The following is an 18,764-nucleotide window of genomic DNA, read 5'->3' as shown; positions in this document are numbered from 1 at the left end:
AGCATTCTTCTACCCTTTTTTGATTATTATTATGTTTCTGTTTTATTTGTGTTTGTAATTTTTTTTTTTTTTTTTTTTTTTTTTGTTTTGTTTTGAAATGAAAGAAGGAAATGAATTTGAAGATCCTCTTCGGTACAAGCTTGAACTGGGAATCTAAATGCAGCTGCTATTAGTGACCGCCGTAAGCAGAGCTGTTTCGGGGTTCTGATGAGGCCTTCACGGCTACCGTAGCGGCCACGGGGCACACGAAGTCCCCACCGTACTTCACCCTCACCAGCAGTCCTCTACTTTAGCTCGCGTCTTTCTGCGGACGATTGATACTGGGACATCTTATCCTACTCCCTGTTTGTGGAACAGGATTCGTAACATATTTCCGAAATTCTTTTTGTGATCTTGTTTTTGGTGGATTTTGAAGTATTCCTCACGGAGATATGTTCGGTATTCCATGATATTATCGTCACCTTTCGAATTGACAATGTAACTGACGTAGTTCCCAAGAAGCCATAATATTGCATTATGTTTTGGTGCAGGAAAAAAGACCTTTTCTGGGAGGAAAATAAGATTCAAATTTAGCTCTCTCCCATCGCTGCGGGTCAGAAAGGCGACCTGCTGCTTTACCTCTTCCCAAATATCTTTACACCCTTTGCAGACAAAGCGGTGATCCAAAGTGTCAGTCTCGTTGCATTTCTGACAAGTGTTTGTGTCACTGAGGCCTATTGAATGGAGTTTCTCGTTAGTGCTAATGACGTTATTCACCACTCTGTACCATGCCACCTGAACATCCGTTGGTAGTAACTTGTTGTTGATGTTGTTCCATATGGTTCTCCAGTCGCGGTTTGGGTTCTTTGCCTGTGTCTTATTGTAATTTGCCGCCGTTCGGAAAGTATTGAATACATAGCGATAGTTTCTCTTGCGTTTATCCCGTACCATACAGCTCATGTAGCTTATTTCAAAGTAGAAGAACCTAATATGTTTTAATTTATAATTAATCGGACTTATATCTATCGGCGGTTGGAAGCTTTGTGGTTTGAAAAAGTGGAATAATTTAGCCGTCAGGCCGTCTGGTTGACTTTCGACAACTTGCAAAGACCGCTTAAGGAATAAGGCAGTAGATCTTTTGTGGACATCTGTGAGACCGAGGCCTCCCTCGTCCTGTGGTAAAGTCAACGTGTCCACAGCAACTCGAAAGATATTCCCGTGCCAAATGTGTCTACATATGGTGGACATTATCGCTTTAGCGATTCCCTTGGGTATTGGCAAAATCTGTCCGATGTAAGTCGCTCGGGATAAAACTGCTAAGTTTATCAACTTAATTTTTTGCTTGATATTGACGTCCCTCATATGATTTAAAATGAGCGCGCCACGGATCTTGTCGAGTACAGTTCTCCAGTTTGATGCTATTATCCGAAGAGGGCAGCTGTAGAGGGTAACACCCAGGGCAGTATGCCGGTCCACACTCTTCGCCCAAGTGATGGTGACGTCAGAGAGTCCGTGCAGATTTAGAAAAACACTCTTCGTGTCATTGATTCTCGCACCCGATGCGGTGCAGTACGACTGCAAGTTTTCTGTTAACCTTGCGATGTCTGCAGTGCTGCGAATTATCACTCCGACGTCATCTGCGAATGCATTCGTCACCTGTTTCATGCCTGATACGAGCATGCCCTCTAAGACGTCGTCTAACCTCCTTAAAAGTGGTTCCAAGGCAACTACATATAACATCATTGACAATGGACTCCCCTGAGGGACTCCACTGGCTACAGGAATATCTTTAGTGCGATGACCATTAATAGTTACTTTCGTTGTTAAACCATTTAAAATGTTGGCTATAACGTTCACATTTCCTTCATAAAACCCCATGTAGGTCATGGTTTTCAGAAGATATTCATGATTGACCCTGTCAAATGCCTTGCTAAAGTCTATAAAAGCCAGACCACCATTTGCTGTTGTATTTGCAAAAATGGAAACTATGTCCCTGTACGCACATACCGTTGTAAAGATACTGCGCCCTGGAAGACAAGTCTGATGACTACCGATGATCTTTCCTAAAATCGGTTGCAGTCTCTCTTTAAGAACCCTAGCTACGATTTTGTAGTCAGAATTCAATAGGCTTATGGGCCGTGTCTTTGTGATATCCTGTAAACCTGTGGTCCTACCCTTTGGAAGTAACACTGTTATGCTCTGTTTAAAGGCCACTGGGACAGCCTCCCCATGAAGAATTTCGTTGATCATGTCGGTGAATGCATTGCCTATAATGTGCCAGTACGTTCGGTAAAACTCCAGTGGCAGCCCATCTGGACCTGGTGACTTCTTGGAAGGTGAACACCTAATTACGTCAAAAACGTCATCCTTGGTGAGGTCAGCATAGAAGTTGCGGTTGTCCTCTTCCGTTATAGTGTTCTCTAGGCCTGCTGATGATAAGAGGTCTCGTACAGCATTGTCGTCTATCTGATTGACACTATATAGGGTATTGTAAAATCGATACGCCTCGTCGATCATGTCCTTCTGGGTGGTGAGGACTCTCTGATCTTCGGCCCTGAGGGACCCTATAAAATTTCGTCGCCTTTGTTTGGCGTGTTGGATGAGGTGATATATGGAGGCATTTTCGTCGTCCACGATACTATGTGAGTGCGATCTAATTTTTAAGCCTTCTAATTGTGATCTCTTAATATTGAGTAGCGCTGCTTTTGTTTTGTTGATCTGTATTAAGATGTCCTGGGACATTGGCTCCTCGTAAAGATCACGTAAGCAGGCGTAGTGGAACTCTGTTGTGTGTCTGATCCACCTCATCCTCTCCTTGCCAAACGCTATCAGAGTCGCCCTTAATTTTTTCTTCGCCACAGTGGTCCACCATTCAACGGTGGACCGATGTTTGTGACGCACTCGTAAGGCGGCCAGCCAAGTCTCTTGTATTTCTGCAGCTAAGGCGTCCCCCAATAACATGCTTATATTCAGTTTCCATAAGGGCCTGCCCCAGTAAGCTGACTGTTTTCTTAACCGTATGCTGCACTTTATGCCTAGGTGGTCGGAAATAAATGTAGGTATTACTTCAACGCCAGCAACTGCATTTTCTAAAGTAGATGAGACATAGAAGCGGTCAATCCTACTTTGGGACCTGCTACTAAAGTAAGTAAATTTGACCAAAGTAGGAAATTTCAGTTCCCAAGCATCTGACCATTTCATGTGCGACACCAGATACCGTAACTCCTCGGACTTATTAAAATTTGGCCGTTGGTCCTTGGCATTGAGGACGCAATTCCAGTCACCTCCAAGCAAAACATCAGCAGGATTGTCCTGAAGTAAAATTAAGATATCACTTTTGTAAAACTTGGCCCTTGCTTCGCGTGCATTGTTGCCTGAGGGCGCATAAACATTTATAATAGCCGTATTATGGATGTTACACCGAATGCCCCTCCCAGAGTCCAATTTACAAATGTCTGTCATTTCGATGCCCTCTCTGGCAAGAATAGCGGTCCCACAACTACGTTCGAGAGCTACATTTAAAATAGCATTGAATCCTGGGATATGAAGGTCTCGAATAAGCACTTCCTGTAAAAGGGCAATATCGGTGTCCGACTGATAGATAAAATCTTGAAGTGCGGCTACTTTAGTTGCATTTTGAATTTTGTTAATATTTAATGTGGTCACATTATAGGTTTGGAGCATTTGCCAGATAGTGCAGGTAAGGTTATTGACTGCGTAATACTGTCATATGGAATCTGTCTGTAGTCATCAGTCCCTCGTTTAGTATCAAGGCGATCTTGCCAACTATTAATAAAAAAGGTCTTCTTCTTGACTTGGGTCATCGTCCATGTTATCTACATCCTGATCTGCGTCATCGTCCGCCCAATTGGCCGGTGCAGCTGGTGCGTGTCGGCCTGGCAATGAAACACCTTCTGGAACTTTGTTCGTGAGCCCAGTTTGCGATGGGTGATGGTCACCCCCCGGGTCTTCTTGCCTTTCCGTTCTGTCTGGGTGCCCAATAGACCCTGCTGGTTCCAGATCTTCAACCTTCTGATCCTTGTTCTGTAGATGTTTCAGCTTTTCCCTGAGAGCTGGGGCCATAGTCTCTGCCGCTTGGTGTGCCATACGACGCTTTTTTGACTTCTTCCTCCTCCGCAGGGATCCCGTAGGAGACAAGTCAGGCGAATGTTCTGGCGGTTCGGTGGAAGAAGACAGTGGTGAGCGCGGTTCTGTCGTTGGCTCAGAGTTCCTCGTGTGAAGTTCGCTAAGAGCCTCAGTTGGGCGTTCCGTCACTTCCGCATGTGTCGGATGGGGTTCCGGAGGCTGTCCCACTTGCATTTCCGGGTGGGGTACGGCTCGGTTACGGACACCAGCGTCGCCATCACGCGACATCCTTTCAGCTCGTTCGCCCTGTGCGTCTGACGGGAGGTCGAGTAATTTGTCGACTGCCGTCGGTGACGTGGTAGAGTCTTGGGGCACTTCGCGGCGCTGCGAGTCCGAAGACGGCTGTTCAGTATCTACGTCTTTGCATGACTGTATCCTCTCCCGCAGTTCTGTTTGTCTGCCTTCCGTATCACTTATCGCAGTTGTGACGTCGTAAGAGGGCCTAACAGCAGCTGCTCGGTCATCCACAGAGGCGGCCAACTCTGTGGCGGTTGCGGCGGCCGCCAGTGCTTCGGCTTGTTCCACGTGCTCAACTGTTGACGTTTCTGCAGAATTTCGGCCGTACGCGGCAGCCGCGTACGTTAACTGAAGGCTGACAGCTGCGCCAGGAACCGCAACCTCCCCGGCAGGTATCTGTGGGACACGCCGTTTGCTGCATTCGCTGCGTATGTGCTCTGGGGAATTGCACAATGCACATGTCTTGGGTTGACCGTCGTAGATAACTATGGCGCGGTGTCCACATACATTTACATATGATGGTATGTGCCTTTGAAGATCTATCTTAACTTGGCGGACTCCATTCAGGACAGGAAACATATGTGGCTCCGACCATTTTTCAGCAATATTCGAAATAACACGGCCATACGGTCGAAGGATTTTATTAATTTCCTCTGCAGGAACTTCAAATGGCAACTCAAAGACCCTAATTGTACGTATGCCCAATCCGGCGTGTGAGACGGAAACATCACTCACTGTACCGTCGGAATGTTTAAACTTCAGTACTCCGCCACACTTATCCATAAGAGAGACACACAAATCTGGGTTGGTCAGTTTAACAAAAGCCGCATTTGAAACGAACGATAAATGCACACCTATTATGTCATGGCCAGTAATCTTAACACCATCGAGTAACCACTGTTTTACTTCATATGCCTTAGGCCTCAAGAAATTTCGGTCGAAAGTAAATTTGATCGTGTCTTTCCTCATTACTGTAATCGCGCTCATTCTATCTTGAAATCAGTAAACATAGCCTAACTCGCAAAGGTAACGAAGTGACTAACCTCGTGACAGCAAACAGCCGTTGTTTACTTCAAGACGCCAAGCCAGCCGCCACACGTCCGTCCCGCACCGCGGCTGCGACTCGAATGACCACTCGGCCACGACTGCCGGTGGCAAAAAGCGTCTTCCGACAAGTGAAAGTGCCACCTTGAGAAGCAATCCGATGGCAGAAAGCGCCTTGGCCTCACTCTTTTCTCTAGTGTTTCCTTGGCCAGCACATTAGCCGTTACGAAAGTGTGTTAATTTTCGCCCAGGCAGAGGCTTGGACCCAACACCCTTTGGTTGAAAACCTAACGCTCTACCGACTGAGCTATCGTACAGCTGCGTGATGAGCGACTGATTCACATGTCGTAATTACTGGCTTATGGCTCCAATGGCGACTTCACCGACTTCCCACTGACGCACCGCTGACGCTAGTTTTCTGTCCTCTTAAGCGGTGGACATACTTGCAAGTAGCTGCGAGATCTTAAGAAAAGAAACGCTGCACCATTGCTTTTGCCGCACTCGAATGACTGAATTACGATTCTTAAAAAGAAATGAATGTTCGCTCTGTCCAAAACTTCCAAGCACATGTGTGTACTCACAAACTCGGCGTCGGCGCGAGAAAATGACGGGAGCGCACTCGTGGGCCTGCGACGGCTTTCTGCAGTCCCAGCGTCAGTGCGTGGTGAACCGGTAACCACAGGAAGCAGCGGCCGTCGCGGAACTCTGTATTCTTAAATTTTCGTCTTGTTGAGAGTGGCGTCATTGGTTTGCACCCGCGTTCATGCGTGTGAAAATATTTGCTCTTCTTTACGCAAAATCGCACGCAGCCGGTAGGACTCGAACCTACGCTCCCAGAGGGAATCTGATTTCGAGTCAGACGCCTTAACCACTCGGCCACGACTGCGCGGAGCGCGATCATCTCCCGTCACATGCAACTGCTACCGTTTAAAGCACTGTGGTGGCAGGAAACGGCGTAGTTACATTCTCTTCCGTAGTGTTTCCGCCGCTACTAGACGAATCACTACCAAAGCATTAAAATTTCCGCCCGGACAGGGATTTGAACCCTGGACCCTTAGGTTAAAAGCCTAATGCTCTACCGGCTGAGCTATCCGGGCTCACACGACGTTAGCAAACCTTCCACGATGCACAACTATACATTGACTCATGTCCTTTACTGTTGTGCAATCGCTGCATGGAGCCGTAACTAATAAAACGTCGCCTGGATGCTGTCTACAAACTTATCGTGCTAAGCTCGTAACAGACTATCGAAGAATACTGACACACGACGCAAAAACAAATTGCAGCAGTCGTTACGTCTCATGCGTTGGAGCAGAGGATTTACGTGTTTTGTTGACACTCACTGGGCAACTCGAAAATTCACAAGCATTTTGAATGCAATGTTTCCCACGTTTTCGCTCATTTCACAGTTCCGTTGGAGACGTTCTTCACGTCCTGACACAAAAAAGGGAACGCAGTCGGTAGCACATTTTTTTTTATTTTCTTGCTTCCCAGGCAGTTGCCTACTGTGTTCCTCTTATGGCATGCACTAGACAACCAGAACAGCTACAGGAGGGAGTCACCTTTGTTCTCGGCGGTAGTTACATTATCACAAACTCGAGCAATTCCATTGGCGTCAGCTTCAAAACGAATGCATGCCGAAACCCGGGATCGAACCAGGGACCTTTAGATCTTCAGTCTAACGCTCTCCCAACTGAGCTATTTCGGCTGACGTGGAACGTCTCTGTTTTGTACGTCTTCGTTAACCTCTGCCTCGTCGCCAATTTCACAGTCGTCTTCGTCTATAAGACACAGGGACGCTGAAAGGCGAGCAGCAGATGCAGTGAAGCACCACACACATTTCTTCTGCTTCCATCATCGTAACAAGCAAACACGTCGACTCGATTCATGTAATATTGACTTCGCTGACGCTAGAAAACCGGTGCTATATCGATGCCACGTGCAACTCGTGTGCAGAGAACGAGACACAAGAAGGAGTGAGCCTCTCCACCGTGTGAGAGGCAGTATCTAGCAGATACACACGGTAAAACATTTGACTTGCGCTAGCTCATAAATTGCTACACGTCATCGTCTGCAAGCTAAAATGGACACATCTGCACTGCCCAGAGAGGCGACACTTGCACTGACACCTGGTGGACGGCTGCGAGACGAGGAGATGAGCTGTGGCTTCTGGGCGCGACTTTAGCGCTGCACCCTGTAGCCAAGAACACTGCACATTGCTGGCGACCCACGTGTTTAGTAGTGACGCAACCGCTAGGATGCAGCTGAACGTCCATCTTCTGTGAGCGAGAAAATTTTCGCAGTCGGCAGGACTCGAACCTGCGCTCCCAGAGGGAATCTGATTTCAAGTCAGACGCCTTAACCACTCGGCCACGACTGCCGGTGGCAAAAAGCGTCTTCCGACAAGTGAAAGTGCCACCTTGAGAAGCAATCCGATGGCAGAAAGCGCCTTGGCCTCACTCTTTTCTCTAGTGTTTCCTTGGCCAGCACATTAGCCGTTACGAAAGTGTGTTAATTTTCGCCCAGGCAGAGGCTTGGACCCAACACCCTTTGGTTGAAAACCTAACGCTCTACCGACTGAGCTATCGTACAGCTGCGTGATGAGCGACTGATTCACATGTCGTAATTACTGGCTTATGGCTCCAATGGCGACTTCACCGACTTCCCACTGACGCACCGCTGACGCTAGTTTTCTGTCCTCTTAAGCGGTGGACATACTTGCAAGTAGCTGCGAGATCTTAAGAAAAGAAACGCTGCACCATTGCTTTTGCCGCACTCGAATGACTGAATTACGATTCTTAAAAAGAAATGAATGTTCGCTCTGTCCAAAACTTCCAAGCACATGTGTGTACTCACAAACTCGGCGTCGGCGCGAGAAAATGACGGGAGCGCACTCGTGGGCCTGCGACGGCTTTCTGCAGTCCCAGCGTCAGTGCGTGGTGAACCGGTAACCACAGGAAGCAGCGGCCGTCGCGGAACTCTGTATTCTTAAATTTTCGTCTTGTTGAGAGTGGCGTCATTGGTTTGCACCCGCGTTCATGCGTGTGAAAATATTTGCTCTTCTTTACGCAAAATCGCACGCAGCCGGTAGGACTCGAACCTACGCTCCCAGAGGGAATCTGATTTCGAGTCAGACGCCTTAACCACTCGGCCACGACTGCGCGGAGCGCGATCATCTCCCGTCACATGCAACTGCTACCGTTTAAAGCACTGTGGTGGCAGGAAACGGCGTAGTTACATTCTCTTCCGTAGTGTTTCCGCCGCTACTAGACGAATCACTACCAAAGCATTAAAATTTCCGCCCGGACAGGGATTTGAACCCTGGACCCTTAGGTTAAAAGCCTAATGCTCTACCGGCTGAGCTATCCGGGCTCACACGACGTTAGCAAACCTTCCACGATGCACAACTATACATTGACTCATGTCCTTTACTGTTGTGCAATCGCTGCATGGAGCCGTAACTAATAAAACGTCGCCTGGATGCTGTCTACAAACTTATCGTGCTAAGCTCGTAACAGACTATCGAAGAATACTGACACACGACGCAAAAACAAATTGCAGCAGTCGTTACGTCTCATGCGTTGGAGCAGAGGATTTACGTGTTTTGTTGACACTCACTGGGCAACTCGAAAATTCACAAGCATTTTGAATGCAATGTTTCCCACGTTTTCGCTCATTTCACAGTTCCGTTGGAGACGTTCTTCACGTCCTGACACAAAAAAGGGAACGCAGTCGGTAGCACATTTTTTTTTATTTTCTTGCTTCCCAGGCAGTTGCCTACTGTGTTCCTCTTATGGCATGCACTAGACAACCAGAACAGCTACAGGAGGGAGTCACCTTTGTTCTCGGCGGTAGTTACATTATCACAAACTCGAGCAATTCCATTGGCGTCAGCTTCAAAACGAATGCATGCCGAAACCCGGGATCGAACCAGGGACCTTTAGATCTTCAGTCTAACGCTCTCCCAACTGAGCTATTTCGGCTGACGTGGAACGTCTCTGTTTTGTACGTCTTCGTTAACCTCTGCCTCGTCGCCAATTTCACAGTCGTCTTCGTCTATAAGACACAGGGACGCTGAAAGGCGAGCAGCAGATGCAGTGAAGCACCACACACATTTCTTCTGCTTCCATCATCGTAACAAGCAAACACGTCGACTCGATTCATGTAATATTGACTTCGCTGACGCTAGAAAACCGGTGCTATATCGATGCCACGTGCAACTCGTGTGCAGAGAACGAGACACAAGAAGGAGTGAGCCTCTCCACCGTGTGAGAGGCAGTATCTAGCAGATACACACGGTAAAACATTTGACTTGCGCTAGCTCATAAATTGCTACACGTCATCGTCTGCAAGCTAAAATGGACACATCTGCACTGCCCAGAGAGGCGACACTTGCACTGACACCTGGTGGACGGCTGCGAGACGAGGAGATGAGCTGTGGCTTCTGGGCGCGACTTTAGCGCTGCACCCTGTAGCCAAGAACACTGCACATTGCTGGCGACCCACGTGTTTAGTAGTGACGCAACCGCTAGGATGCAGCTGAACGTCCATCTTCTGTGAGCGAGAAAATTTTCGCAGTCGGCAGGACTCGAACCTGCGCTCCCAGAGGGAATCTGATTTCAAGTCAGACGCCTTAACCACTCGGCCACGACTGCCGGTGGCAAAAAGCGTCTTCCGACAAGTGAAAGTGCCACCTTGAGAAGCAATCCGATGGCAGAAAGCGCCTTGGCCTCACTCTTTTCTCTAGTGTTTCCTTGGCCAGCACATTAGCCGTTACGAAAGTGTGTTAATTTTCGCCCAGGCAGAGGCTTGGACCCAACACCCTTTGGTTGAAAACCTAACGCTCTACCGACTGAGCTATCGTACAGCTGCGTGATGAGCGACTGATTCACATGTCGTAATTACTGGCTTATGGCTCCAATGGCGACTTCACCGACTTCCCACTGACGCACCGCTGACGCTAGTTTTCTGTCCTCTTAAGCGGTGGACATACTTGCAAGTAGCTGCGAGATCTTAAGAAAAGAAACGCTGCACCATTGCTTTTGCCGCACTCGAATGACTGAATTACGATTCTTAAAAAGAAATGAATGTTCGCTCTGTCCAAAACTTCCAAGCACATGTGTGTACTCACAAACTCGGCGTCGGCGCGAGAAAATGACGGGAGCGCACTCGTGGGCCTGCGACGGCTTTCTGCAGTCCCAGCGTCAGTGCGTGGTGAACCGGTAACCACAGGAAGCAGCGGCCGTCGCGGAACTCTGTATTCTTAAATTTTCGTCTTGTTGAGAGTGGCGTCATTGGTTTGCACCCGCGTTCATGCGTGTGAAAATATTTGCTCTTCTTTACGCAAAATCGCACGCAGCCGGTAGGACTCGAACCTACGCTCCCAGAGGGAATCTGATTTCGAGTCAGACGCCTTAACCACTCGGCCACGACTGCGCGGAGCGCGATCATCTCCCGTCACATGCAACTGCTACCGTTTAAAGCACTGTGGTGGCAGGAAACGGCGTAGTTACATTCTCTTCCGTAGTGTTTCCGCCGCTACTAGACGAATCACTACCAAAGCATTAAAATTTCCGCCCGGACAGGGATTTGAACCCTGGACCCTTAGGTTAAAAGCCTAATGCTCTACCGGCTGAGCTATCCGGGCTCACACGACGTTAGCAAACCTTCCACGATGCACAACTATACATTGACTCATGTCCTTTACTGTTGTGCAATCGCTGCATGGAGCCGTAACTAATAAAACGTCGCCTGGATGCTGTCTACAAACTTATCGTGCTAAGCTCGTAACAGACTATCGAAGAATACTGACACACGACGCAAAAACAAATTGCAGCAGTCGTTACGTCTCATGCGTTGGAGCAGAGGATTTACGTGTTTTGTTGACACTCACTGGGCAACTCGAAAATTCACAAGCATTTTGAATGCAATGTTTCCCACGTTTTCGCTCATTTCACAGTTCCGTTGGAGACGTTCTTCACGTCCTGACACAAAAAAGGGAACGCAGTCGGTAGCACATTTTTTTTTATTTTCTTGCTTCCCAGGCAGTTGCCTACTGTGTTCCTCTTATGGCATGCACTAGACAACCAGAACAGCTACAGGAGGGAGTCACCTTTGTTCTCGGCGGTAGTTACATTATCACAAACTCGAGCAATTCCATTGGCGTCAGCTTCAAAACGAATGCATGCCGAAACCCGGGATCGAACCAGGGACCTTTAGATCTTCAGTCTAACGCTCTCCCAACTGAGCTATTTCGGCTGACGTGGAACGTCTCTGTTTTGTACGTCTTCGTTAACCTCTGCCTCGTCGCCAATTTCACAGTCGTCTTCGTCTATAAGACACAGGGACGCTGAAAGGCGAGCAGCAGATGCAGTGAAGCACCACACACATTTCTTCTGCTTCCATCATCGTAACAAGCAAACACGTCGACTCGATTCATGTAATATTGACTTCGCTGACGCTAGAAAACCGGTGCTATATCGATGCCACGTGCAACTCGTGTGCAGAGAACGAGACACAAGAAGGAGTGAGCCTCTCCACCGTGTGAGAGGCAGTATCTAGCAGATACACACGGTAAAACATTTGACTTGCGCTAGCTCATAAATTGCTACACGTCATCGTCTGCAAGCTAAAATGGACACATCTGCACTGCCCAGAGAGGCGACACTTGCACTGACACCTGGTGGACGGCTGCGAGACGAGGAGATGAGCTGTGGCTTCTGGGCGCGACTTTAGCGCTGCACCCTGTAGCCAAGAACACTGCACATTGCTGGCGACCCACGTGTTTAGTAGTGACGCAACCGCTAGGATGCAGCTGAACGTCCATCTTCTGTGAGCGAGAAAATTTTCGCAGTCGGCAGGACTCGAACCTGCGCTCCCAGAGGGAATCTGATTTCAAGTCAGACGCCTTAACCACTCGGCCACGACTGCCGGTGGCAAAAAGCGTCTTCCGACAAGTGAAAGTGCCACCTTGAGAAGCAATCCGATGGCAGAAAGCGCCTTGGCCTCACTCTTTTCTCTAGTGTTTCCATGGCCAGCACATTAGCCGTTACGAAAGTGTGTTAATTTTCGCCCAGGCAGAGGCTTGGACCCAACACCCTTTGGTTGAAAACCTAACGCTCTACCGACTGAGCTATCGTACAGCTGCGTGATGAGCGACTGATTCACATGTCGTAATTACTGGCTTATGGCTCCAATGGCGACTTCACCGACTTCCCACTGACGCACCGCTGACGCTAGTTTTCTGTCCTCTTAAGCGGTGGACATACTTGCAAGTAGCTGCGAGATCTTAAGAAAAGAAACGCTGCACCATTGCTTTTGCCGCACTCGAATGACTGAATTACGATTCTTAAAAAGAAATGAATGTTCGCTCTGTCCAAAACTTCCAAGCACATGTGTGTACTCACAAACTCGGCGTCGGCGCGAGAAAATGACGGGAGCGCACTCGTGGGCCTGCGACGGCTTTCTGCAGTCCCAGCGTCAGTGCGTGGTGAACCGGTAACCACAGGAAGCAGCGGCCGTCGCGGAACTCTGTATTCTTAGATTTTCGTCTTGTTGAGAGTGGCGTCATTGGTTTGCACCCGCGTTCATGCGTGTGAAAATATTTGCTCTTCTTTACGCAAAATCGCACGCAGCCGGTAGGACTCGAACCTACGCTCCCAGAGGGAATCTGATTTCGAGTCAGACGCCTTAACCACTCGGCCACGACTGCGCGGAGCGCGATCATCTCCCGTCACATGCAACTGCTACCGTTTAAAGCACTGTGGTGGCAGGAAACGGCGTAGTTACATTCTCTTCCGTAGTGTTTCCGCCGCTACTAGACGAATCACTACCAAAGCATTAAAATTTCCGCCCGGACAGGGATTTGAACCCTGGACCCTTAGGTTAAAAGCCTAATGCTCTACCGGCTGAGCTATCCGGGCTCACACGACGTTAGCAAACCTTCCACGATGCACAACTATACATTGACTCATGTCCTTTACTGTTGTGCAATCGCTGCATGGAGCCGTAACTAATAAAACGTCGCCTGGATGCTGTCTACAAACTTATCGTGCTAAGCTCGTAACAGACTATCGAAGAATACTGACACACGACGCAAAAACAAATTGCAGCAGTCGTTACGTCTCATGCGTTGGAGCAGAGGATTTACGTGTTTTGTTGACACTCACTGGGCAACTCGAAAATTCACAAGCATTTTGAATGCAATGTTTCCCACGTTTTCGCTCATTTCACAGTTCCGTTGGAGACGTTCTTCACGTCCTGACACAAAAAAGGGAACGCAGTCGGTAGCACATTTTTTTTTATTTTCTTGCTTCCCAGGCAGTTGCCTACTGTGTTCCTCTTATGGCATGCACTAGACAACCAGAACAGCTACAGGAGGGAGTCACCTTTGTTCTCGGCGGTAGTTACATTATCACAAACTCGAGCAATTCCATTGGCGTCAGCTTCAAAACGAATGCATGCCGAAACCCGGGATCGAACCAGGGACCTTTAGATCTTCAGTCTAACGCTCTCCCAACTGAGCTATTTCGGCTGACGTGGAACGTCTCTGTTTTGTACGTCTTCGTTAACCTCTGCCTCGTCGCCAATTTCACAGTCGTCTTCGTCTATAAGACACAGGGACGCTGAAAGGCGAGCAGCAGATGCAGTGAAGCACCACACACATTTCTTCTGCTTCCATCATCGTAACAAGCAAACACGTCGACTCGATTCATGTAATATTGACTTCGCTGACGCTAGAAAACCGGTGCTATATCGATGCCACGTGCAACTCGTGTGCAGAGAACGAGACACAAGAAGGAGTGAGCCTCTCCACCGTGTGAGAGGCAGTATCTAGCAGATACACACGGTAAAACATTTGACTTGCGCTAGCTCATAAATTGCTACACGTCATCGTCTGCAAGCTAAAATGGACACATCTGCACTGCCCAGAGAGGCGACACTTGCACTGACACCTGGTGGACGGCTGCGAGACGAGGAGATGAGCTGTGGCTTCTGGGCGCGACTTTAGCGCTGCACCCTGTAGCCAAGAACACTGCACATTGCTGGCGACCCACGTGTTTAGTAGTGACGCAACCGCTAGGATGCAGCTGAACGTCCATCTTCTGTGAGCGAGAAAATTTTCGCAGTCGGCAGGACTCGATCCTGCGCTCCCAGAGGGAATCTGATTTCAAGTCAGACGCCTTAACCACTCGGCCACGACTGCCGGTGGCAAAAAGCGTCTTCCGACAAGTGAAAGTGCCACCTTGAGAAGCAATCCGATGGCAGAAAGCGCCTTGGCCTCACTCTTTTCTCTAGTGTTTCCTTGGCCAGCACATTAGCCGTTACGAAAGTGTGTTAATTTTCGCCCAGGCAGAGGCTTGGACCCAACACCCTTTGGTTGAAAACCTAACGCTCTACCGACTGAGCTATCGTACAGCTGCGTGATGAGCGACTGATTCACATGTCGTAATTACTGGCTTATGGCTCCAATGGCGACTTCACCGACTTCCCACTGACGCACCGCTGACGCTAGTTTTCTGTCCTCTTAAGCGGTGGACATACTTGCAAGTAGCTGCGAGATCTTAAGAAAAGAAACGCTGCACCATTGCTTTTGCCGCACTCGAATGACTGAATTACGATTCTTAAAAAGAAATGAATGTTCGCTCTGTCCAAAACTTCCAAGCACATGTGTGTACTCACAAACTCGGCGTCGGCGCGAGAAAATGACGGGAGCGCACTCGTGGGCCTGCGACGGCTTTCTGCAGTCCCAGCGTCAGTGCGTGGTGAACCGGTAACCACAGGAAGCAGCGGCCGTCGCGGAACTCTGTATTCTTAAATTTTCGTCTTGTTGAGAGTGGCGTCATTGGTTTGCACCCGCGTTCATGCGTGTGAAAATATTTGCTCTTCTTTACGCAAAATCGCACGCAGCCGGTAGGACTCGAACCTACGCTCCCAGAGGGAATCTGATTTCGAGTCAGACGCCTTAACCACTCGGCCACGACTGCGCGGAGCGCGATCATCTCCCGTCACATGCAACTGCTACCGTTTAAAGCACTGTGGTGGCAGGAAACGGCGTAGTTACATTCTCTTCCGTAGTGTTTCCGCCGCTACTAGACGAATCACTACCAAAGCATTAAAATTTCCGCCTGGACAGGGATTTGAACCCTGGACCCTTAGGTTAAAAGCCTAATGCTCTACCGGCTGAGCTATCCGGGCTCACACGACGTTAGCAAACCTTCCACGATGCACAACTATACATTGACTCATGTCCTTTACTGTTGTGCAATCGCTGCATGGAGCCGTAACTAATAAAACGTCGCCTGGATGCTGTCTACAAACTTATCGTGCTAAGCTCGTAACAGACTATCGAAGAATACTGACACACGACGCAAAAACAAATTGCAGCAGTCGTTACGTCTCATGCGTTGGAGCAGAGGATTTACGTGTTTTGTTGACACTCACTGGGCAACTCGAAAATTCACAAGCATTTTGAATGCAATGTTTCCCACGTTTTCGCTCATTTCACAGTTCCGTTGGAGACGTTCTTCACGTCCTGACACAAAAAAGGGAACGCAGTCGGTAGCACATTTTTTTTTATTTTCTTGCTTCCCAGGCAGTTGCCTACTGTGTTCCTCTTATGGCATGCACTAGACAACCAGAACAGCTACAGGAGGGAGTCACCTTTGTTCTCGGCGGTAGTTACATTATCACAAACTCGAGCAATTCCATTGGCGTCAGCTTCAAAACGAATGCATGCCGAAACCCGGGATCGAACCAGGGACCTTTAGATCTTCAGTCTAACGCTCTCCCAACTGAGCTATTTCGGCTGACGTGGAACGTCTCTGTTTTGTACGTCTTCGTTAACCTCTGCCTCGTCGCCAATTTCACAGTCGTCTTCGTCTATAAGACACAGGGACGCTGAAAGGCGAGCAGCAGATGCAGTGAAGCACCAGTGAAGCACCACACACATTTCTTCTGCTTCCATCATCGTAACAAGCAAACACGTCGACTCGATTCATGTAATATTGACTTCGCTGACGCTAGAAAACCGGTGCTATATCGATGCCACGTGCAACTCGTGTGCAGAGAACGAGACACAAGAAGGAGTGAGCCTCTCCACCGTGTGAGAGGCAGTATCTAGCAGATACACACGGTAAAACATTTGACTTGCGCTAGCTCATAAATTGCTACACGTCATCGTCTGCAAGCTAAAATGGACACATCTGCACTGCCCAGAGAGGCGACACTTGCACTGACACCTGGTGGACGGCTGCGAGACGAGGAGATGAGCTGTGGCTTCTGGGCGCGACTTTAGCGCTGCACCCTGTAGCCAAGAACACTGCACATTGCTGGCGACCCACGTGTTTAGTAGTGACGCAACCGCTAGGATGCAGCTGAACGTCCATCTTCTGTGAGCGAGAAAATTTTCGCAGTCGGCAGGACTCGAACCTGCGCTCCCAGAGGGAATCTGATTTCAAGTCAGACGCCTTAACCACTCGGCCACGACTGCCGGTGGCAAAAAGCGTCTTCCGACAAGTGAAAGTGCCACCTTGAGAAGCAATCCGATGGCAGAAAGCGCCTTGGCCTCACTCTTTTCTCTAGTGTTTCCATGGCCAGCACATTAGCCGTTACGAAAGTGTGTTAATTTTCGCCCAGGCAGAGGCTTGGACCCAACACCCTTTGGTTGAAAACCTAACGCTCTACCGACTGAGCTATCGTACAGCTGCGTGATGAGCGACTGATTCACATGTCGTAATTACTGGCTTATGGCTCCAATGGCGACTTCACCGACTTACCGCTGACGCTAGTTTTCTGTCCTCTTAAGCGGTGGACATACTTGCAAGTAGCTGCGAGATCTTAAGAAAAGAAACGCTGCACCATTGCTTTTGCCGCACTCGAATGACTGAATTACGATTCTTAAAAAGAAATGAATGTTCGCTCTGTCCAAAACTTCCAAGCACATGTGTGTACTCACAAACTCGGCGTCGGCGCGAGAAAATGACGGGAGCGCACTCGTGGGCCTGCGACGGCTTTCTGCAGTCCCAGCGTCAGTGCGTGGTGAACCGGTAACCACAGGAAGCAGCGGCCGTCGCGGAACTCTGTATTCTTAAATTTTCGTCTTGTTGAGAGTGGCGTCATTGGTTTGCACCCGCGTTCATGCGTGTGAAAATATTTGCTCTTCTTTACGCAAAATCGCACGCAGCCGGTAGGACTCGAACCTACGCTCCCAGAGGGAATCTGATTTCGAGTCAGACGCCTTAACCACTCGGCCACGACTGCGCGGAGCGCGATCATCTCCCGTCACATGCAACTGCTACCGTTTAAAGCACTGTGGTGGCAGGAAACGGCGTAGTTACATTCTCTTCCGTAGTGTTTCCGCCGCTACTAGACGAATCACTACCAAAGCATTAAAATTTCCGCCCGGACAGGGATTTGAACCCTGGACCCTTAGGTTAAAAGCCTAATGCTCTACCGGCTGAGCTATCCGGGCTCACACGACGTTAGCAAACCTTCCACGATGCACAACTATACATTGACTCATGTCCTTTACTGTTGTGCAATCGCTGCATGGAGCCGTAACTAATAAAACGTCGCCTGGATGCTGTCTACAAACTTATCGTGCTAAGCTCGTAACAGACTATCGAAGAATACTGACACACGACGCAAAAACAAATTGCAGCAGTCGTTACGTCTCATGCGTTGGAGCAGAGGATTTACGTGTTTTGTTGACACTCACTGGGCAACTCGAAAATTCACAAGCATTTTGAATGCAATGTTTCCCACGTTTTCGCTCATTTCACAGTTCCGTTGGAGACGTTCTTCACGTCCTGACACAAAAAAGGGAACGCAGTCGGTAGCACATTTTTTTTTATTTTCTTGCTTCCCAGGCAGTTGCCTACTGTGTTCCTCTTATGGCATGCACTAGACAACCAGAACAGCTACAGGAGGGAGTCACCTTTGTTCTCGGCGGTAGTTACATTATCACAAACTCGAGCAATTCCATTGGCGTCAGCTTCAAAACGAATGCATGCCGAAACCCGGGATCGAACCAGGGACCTTTAGATCTTCAGTCTAACGCTCTCCCAACTGAGCTATTTCGGCTGACGTGGAACGTCTCTGTTTTGTACGTCTTCGTTAACCTCTGCCTCGTCGCCAATTTCACAGTCGTCTTCGTCTATAAGACACAGGGACGCTGAAAGGCGAGCAGCAGATGCAGTGAAGCACCACACACATTTCTTCTGCTTCCATCATCGTAACAAGCAAACACGTCGACTCGATTCATGTAATATTGACTTCGCTGACGCTAGAAAACCGGTGCTATATCGATGCCACGTGCAACTCGTGTGCAGAGAACGAGACACAAGAAGGAGTGAGCC

The 18,764-nt window shown here is 48.8% G+C and overlaps 23 non-coding genes across 23 annotated transcripts; all 23 read right to left on the bottom strand.

The window, feature by feature from the left end:
• Positions 1 to 6,210: 6,210 nt before the first annotated feature.
• Positions 6,211 to 6,292, bottom strand: Trnas-cga (transfer RNA serine (anticodon CGA)). Its single transcript has one exon. It is a non-coding gene; the product is annotated as a tRNA-Ser (tRNA).
• Positions 6,293 to 6,430: 138 nt separating this feature from the next.
• Trnak-uuu (transfer RNA lysine (anticodon UUU)) lies at positions 6,431 to 6,503 on the bottom strand. The gene has a single exon. It is a non-coding gene; the product is annotated as a tRNA-Lys (tRNA).
• Positions 6,504 to 7,041: 538 nt separating this feature from the next.
• On the bottom strand, positions 7,042 to 7,114 carry Trnaf-gaa (transfer RNA phenylalanine (anticodon GAA)). Its single transcript has one exon. It is a non-coding gene; the product is annotated as a tRNA-Phe (tRNA).
• Positions 7,115 to 7,704: 590 nt separating this feature from the next.
• Positions 7,705 to 7,786, bottom strand: Trnas-uga (transfer RNA serine (anticodon UGA)). Its single transcript has one exon. It is a non-coding gene; the product is annotated as a tRNA-Ser (tRNA).
• A 699-nt stretch (positions 7,787 to 8,485) lies between these two features.
• Trnas-cga (transfer RNA serine (anticodon CGA)) lies at positions 8,486 to 8,567 on the bottom strand. The gene has a single exon. It is a non-coding gene; the product is annotated as a tRNA-Ser (tRNA).
• A 138-nt stretch (positions 8,568 to 8,705) lies between these two features.
• Trnak-uuu (transfer RNA lysine (anticodon UUU)) lies at positions 8,706 to 8,778 on the bottom strand. The gene has a single exon. It is a non-coding gene; the product is annotated as a tRNA-Lys (tRNA).
• Positions 8,779 to 9,316: 538 nt separating this feature from the next.
• On the bottom strand, positions 9,317 to 9,389 carry Trnaf-gaa (transfer RNA phenylalanine (anticodon GAA)). Its single transcript has one exon. It is a non-coding gene; the product is annotated as a tRNA-Phe (tRNA).
• A 590-nt stretch (positions 9,390 to 9,979) lies between these two features.
• Positions 9,980 to 10,061, bottom strand: Trnas-uga (transfer RNA serine (anticodon UGA)). The gene has a single exon. It is a non-coding gene; the product is annotated as a tRNA-Ser (tRNA).
• A 699-nt stretch (positions 10,062 to 10,760) lies between these two features.
• On the bottom strand, positions 10,761 to 10,842 carry Trnas-cga (transfer RNA serine (anticodon CGA)). Its single transcript has one exon. It is a non-coding gene; the product is annotated as a tRNA-Ser (tRNA).
• A 138-nt stretch (positions 10,843 to 10,980) lies between these two features.
• Trnak-uuu (transfer RNA lysine (anticodon UUU)) lies at positions 10,981 to 11,053 on the bottom strand. The gene has a single exon. It is a non-coding gene; the product is annotated as a tRNA-Lys (tRNA).
• A 538-nt stretch (positions 11,054 to 11,591) lies between these two features.
• On the bottom strand, positions 11,592 to 11,664 carry Trnaf-gaa (transfer RNA phenylalanine (anticodon GAA)). The gene has a single exon. It is a non-coding gene; the product is annotated as a tRNA-Phe (tRNA).
• Positions 11,665 to 12,254: 590 nt separating this feature from the next.
• Trnas-uga (transfer RNA serine (anticodon UGA)) lies at positions 12,255 to 12,336 on the bottom strand. The gene has a single exon. It is a non-coding gene; the product is annotated as a tRNA-Ser (tRNA).
• A 699-nt stretch (positions 12,337 to 13,035) lies between these two features.
• Trnas-cga (transfer RNA serine (anticodon CGA)) lies at positions 13,036 to 13,117 on the bottom strand. Its single transcript has one exon. It is a non-coding gene; the product is annotated as a tRNA-Ser (tRNA).
• A 138-nt stretch (positions 13,118 to 13,255) lies between these two features.
• On the bottom strand, positions 13,256 to 13,328 carry Trnak-uuu (transfer RNA lysine (anticodon UUU)). Its single transcript has one exon. It is a non-coding gene; the product is annotated as a tRNA-Lys (tRNA).
• Positions 13,329 to 13,866: 538 nt separating this feature from the next.
• Positions 13,867 to 13,939, bottom strand: Trnaf-gaa (transfer RNA phenylalanine (anticodon GAA)). Its single transcript has one exon. It is a non-coding gene; the product is annotated as a tRNA-Phe (tRNA).
• Positions 13,940 to 14,529: 590 nt separating this feature from the next.
• On the bottom strand, positions 14,530 to 14,611 carry Trnas-uga (transfer RNA serine (anticodon UGA)). Its single transcript has one exon. It is a non-coding gene; the product is annotated as a tRNA-Ser (tRNA).
• Positions 14,612 to 15,310: 699 nt separating this feature from the next.
• On the bottom strand, positions 15,311 to 15,392 carry Trnas-cga (transfer RNA serine (anticodon CGA)). Its single transcript has one exon. It is a non-coding gene; the product is annotated as a tRNA-Ser (tRNA).
• A 138-nt stretch (positions 15,393 to 15,530) lies between these two features.
• Trnak-uuu (transfer RNA lysine (anticodon UUU)) lies at positions 15,531 to 15,603 on the bottom strand. Its single transcript has one exon. It is a non-coding gene; the product is annotated as a tRNA-Lys (tRNA).
• A 538-nt stretch (positions 15,604 to 16,141) lies between these two features.
• On the bottom strand, positions 16,142 to 16,214 carry Trnaf-gaa (transfer RNA phenylalanine (anticodon GAA)). The gene has a single exon. It is a non-coding gene; the product is annotated as a tRNA-Phe (tRNA).
• Positions 16,215 to 16,815: 601 nt separating this feature from the next.
• Positions 16,816 to 16,897, bottom strand: Trnas-uga (transfer RNA serine (anticodon UGA)). The gene has a single exon. It is a non-coding gene; the product is annotated as a tRNA-Ser (tRNA).
• Positions 16,898 to 17,585: 688 nt separating this feature from the next.
• Trnas-cga (transfer RNA serine (anticodon CGA)) lies at positions 17,586 to 17,667 on the bottom strand. The gene has a single exon. It is a non-coding gene; the product is annotated as a tRNA-Ser (tRNA).
• A 138-nt stretch (positions 17,668 to 17,805) lies between these two features.
• On the bottom strand, positions 17,806 to 17,878 carry Trnak-uuu (transfer RNA lysine (anticodon UUU)). Its single transcript has one exon. It is a non-coding gene; the product is annotated as a tRNA-Lys (tRNA).
• Positions 17,879 to 18,416: 538 nt separating this feature from the next.
• Trnaf-gaa (transfer RNA phenylalanine (anticodon GAA)) lies at positions 18,417 to 18,489 on the bottom strand. The gene has a single exon. It is a non-coding gene; the product is annotated as a tRNA-Phe (tRNA).
• Between the last annotated feature and the right edge of the window lie 275 nt (positions 18,490 to 18,764).

This window comes from Schistocerca nitens, chromosome 4 (genome assembly GCF_023898315.1).
Source record: "Schistocerca nitens isolate TAMUIC-IGC-003100 chromosome 4, iqSchNite1.1, whole genome shotgun sequence".
Taxonomy (NCBI): domain Eukaryota; kingdom Metazoa; phylum Arthropoda; class Insecta; order Orthoptera; family Acrididae; genus Schistocerca; species Schistocerca nitens.
Note: the sequence above shows the minus strand (reverse complement) of the source record. Positions and strands in the feature narration are given on the sequence as shown.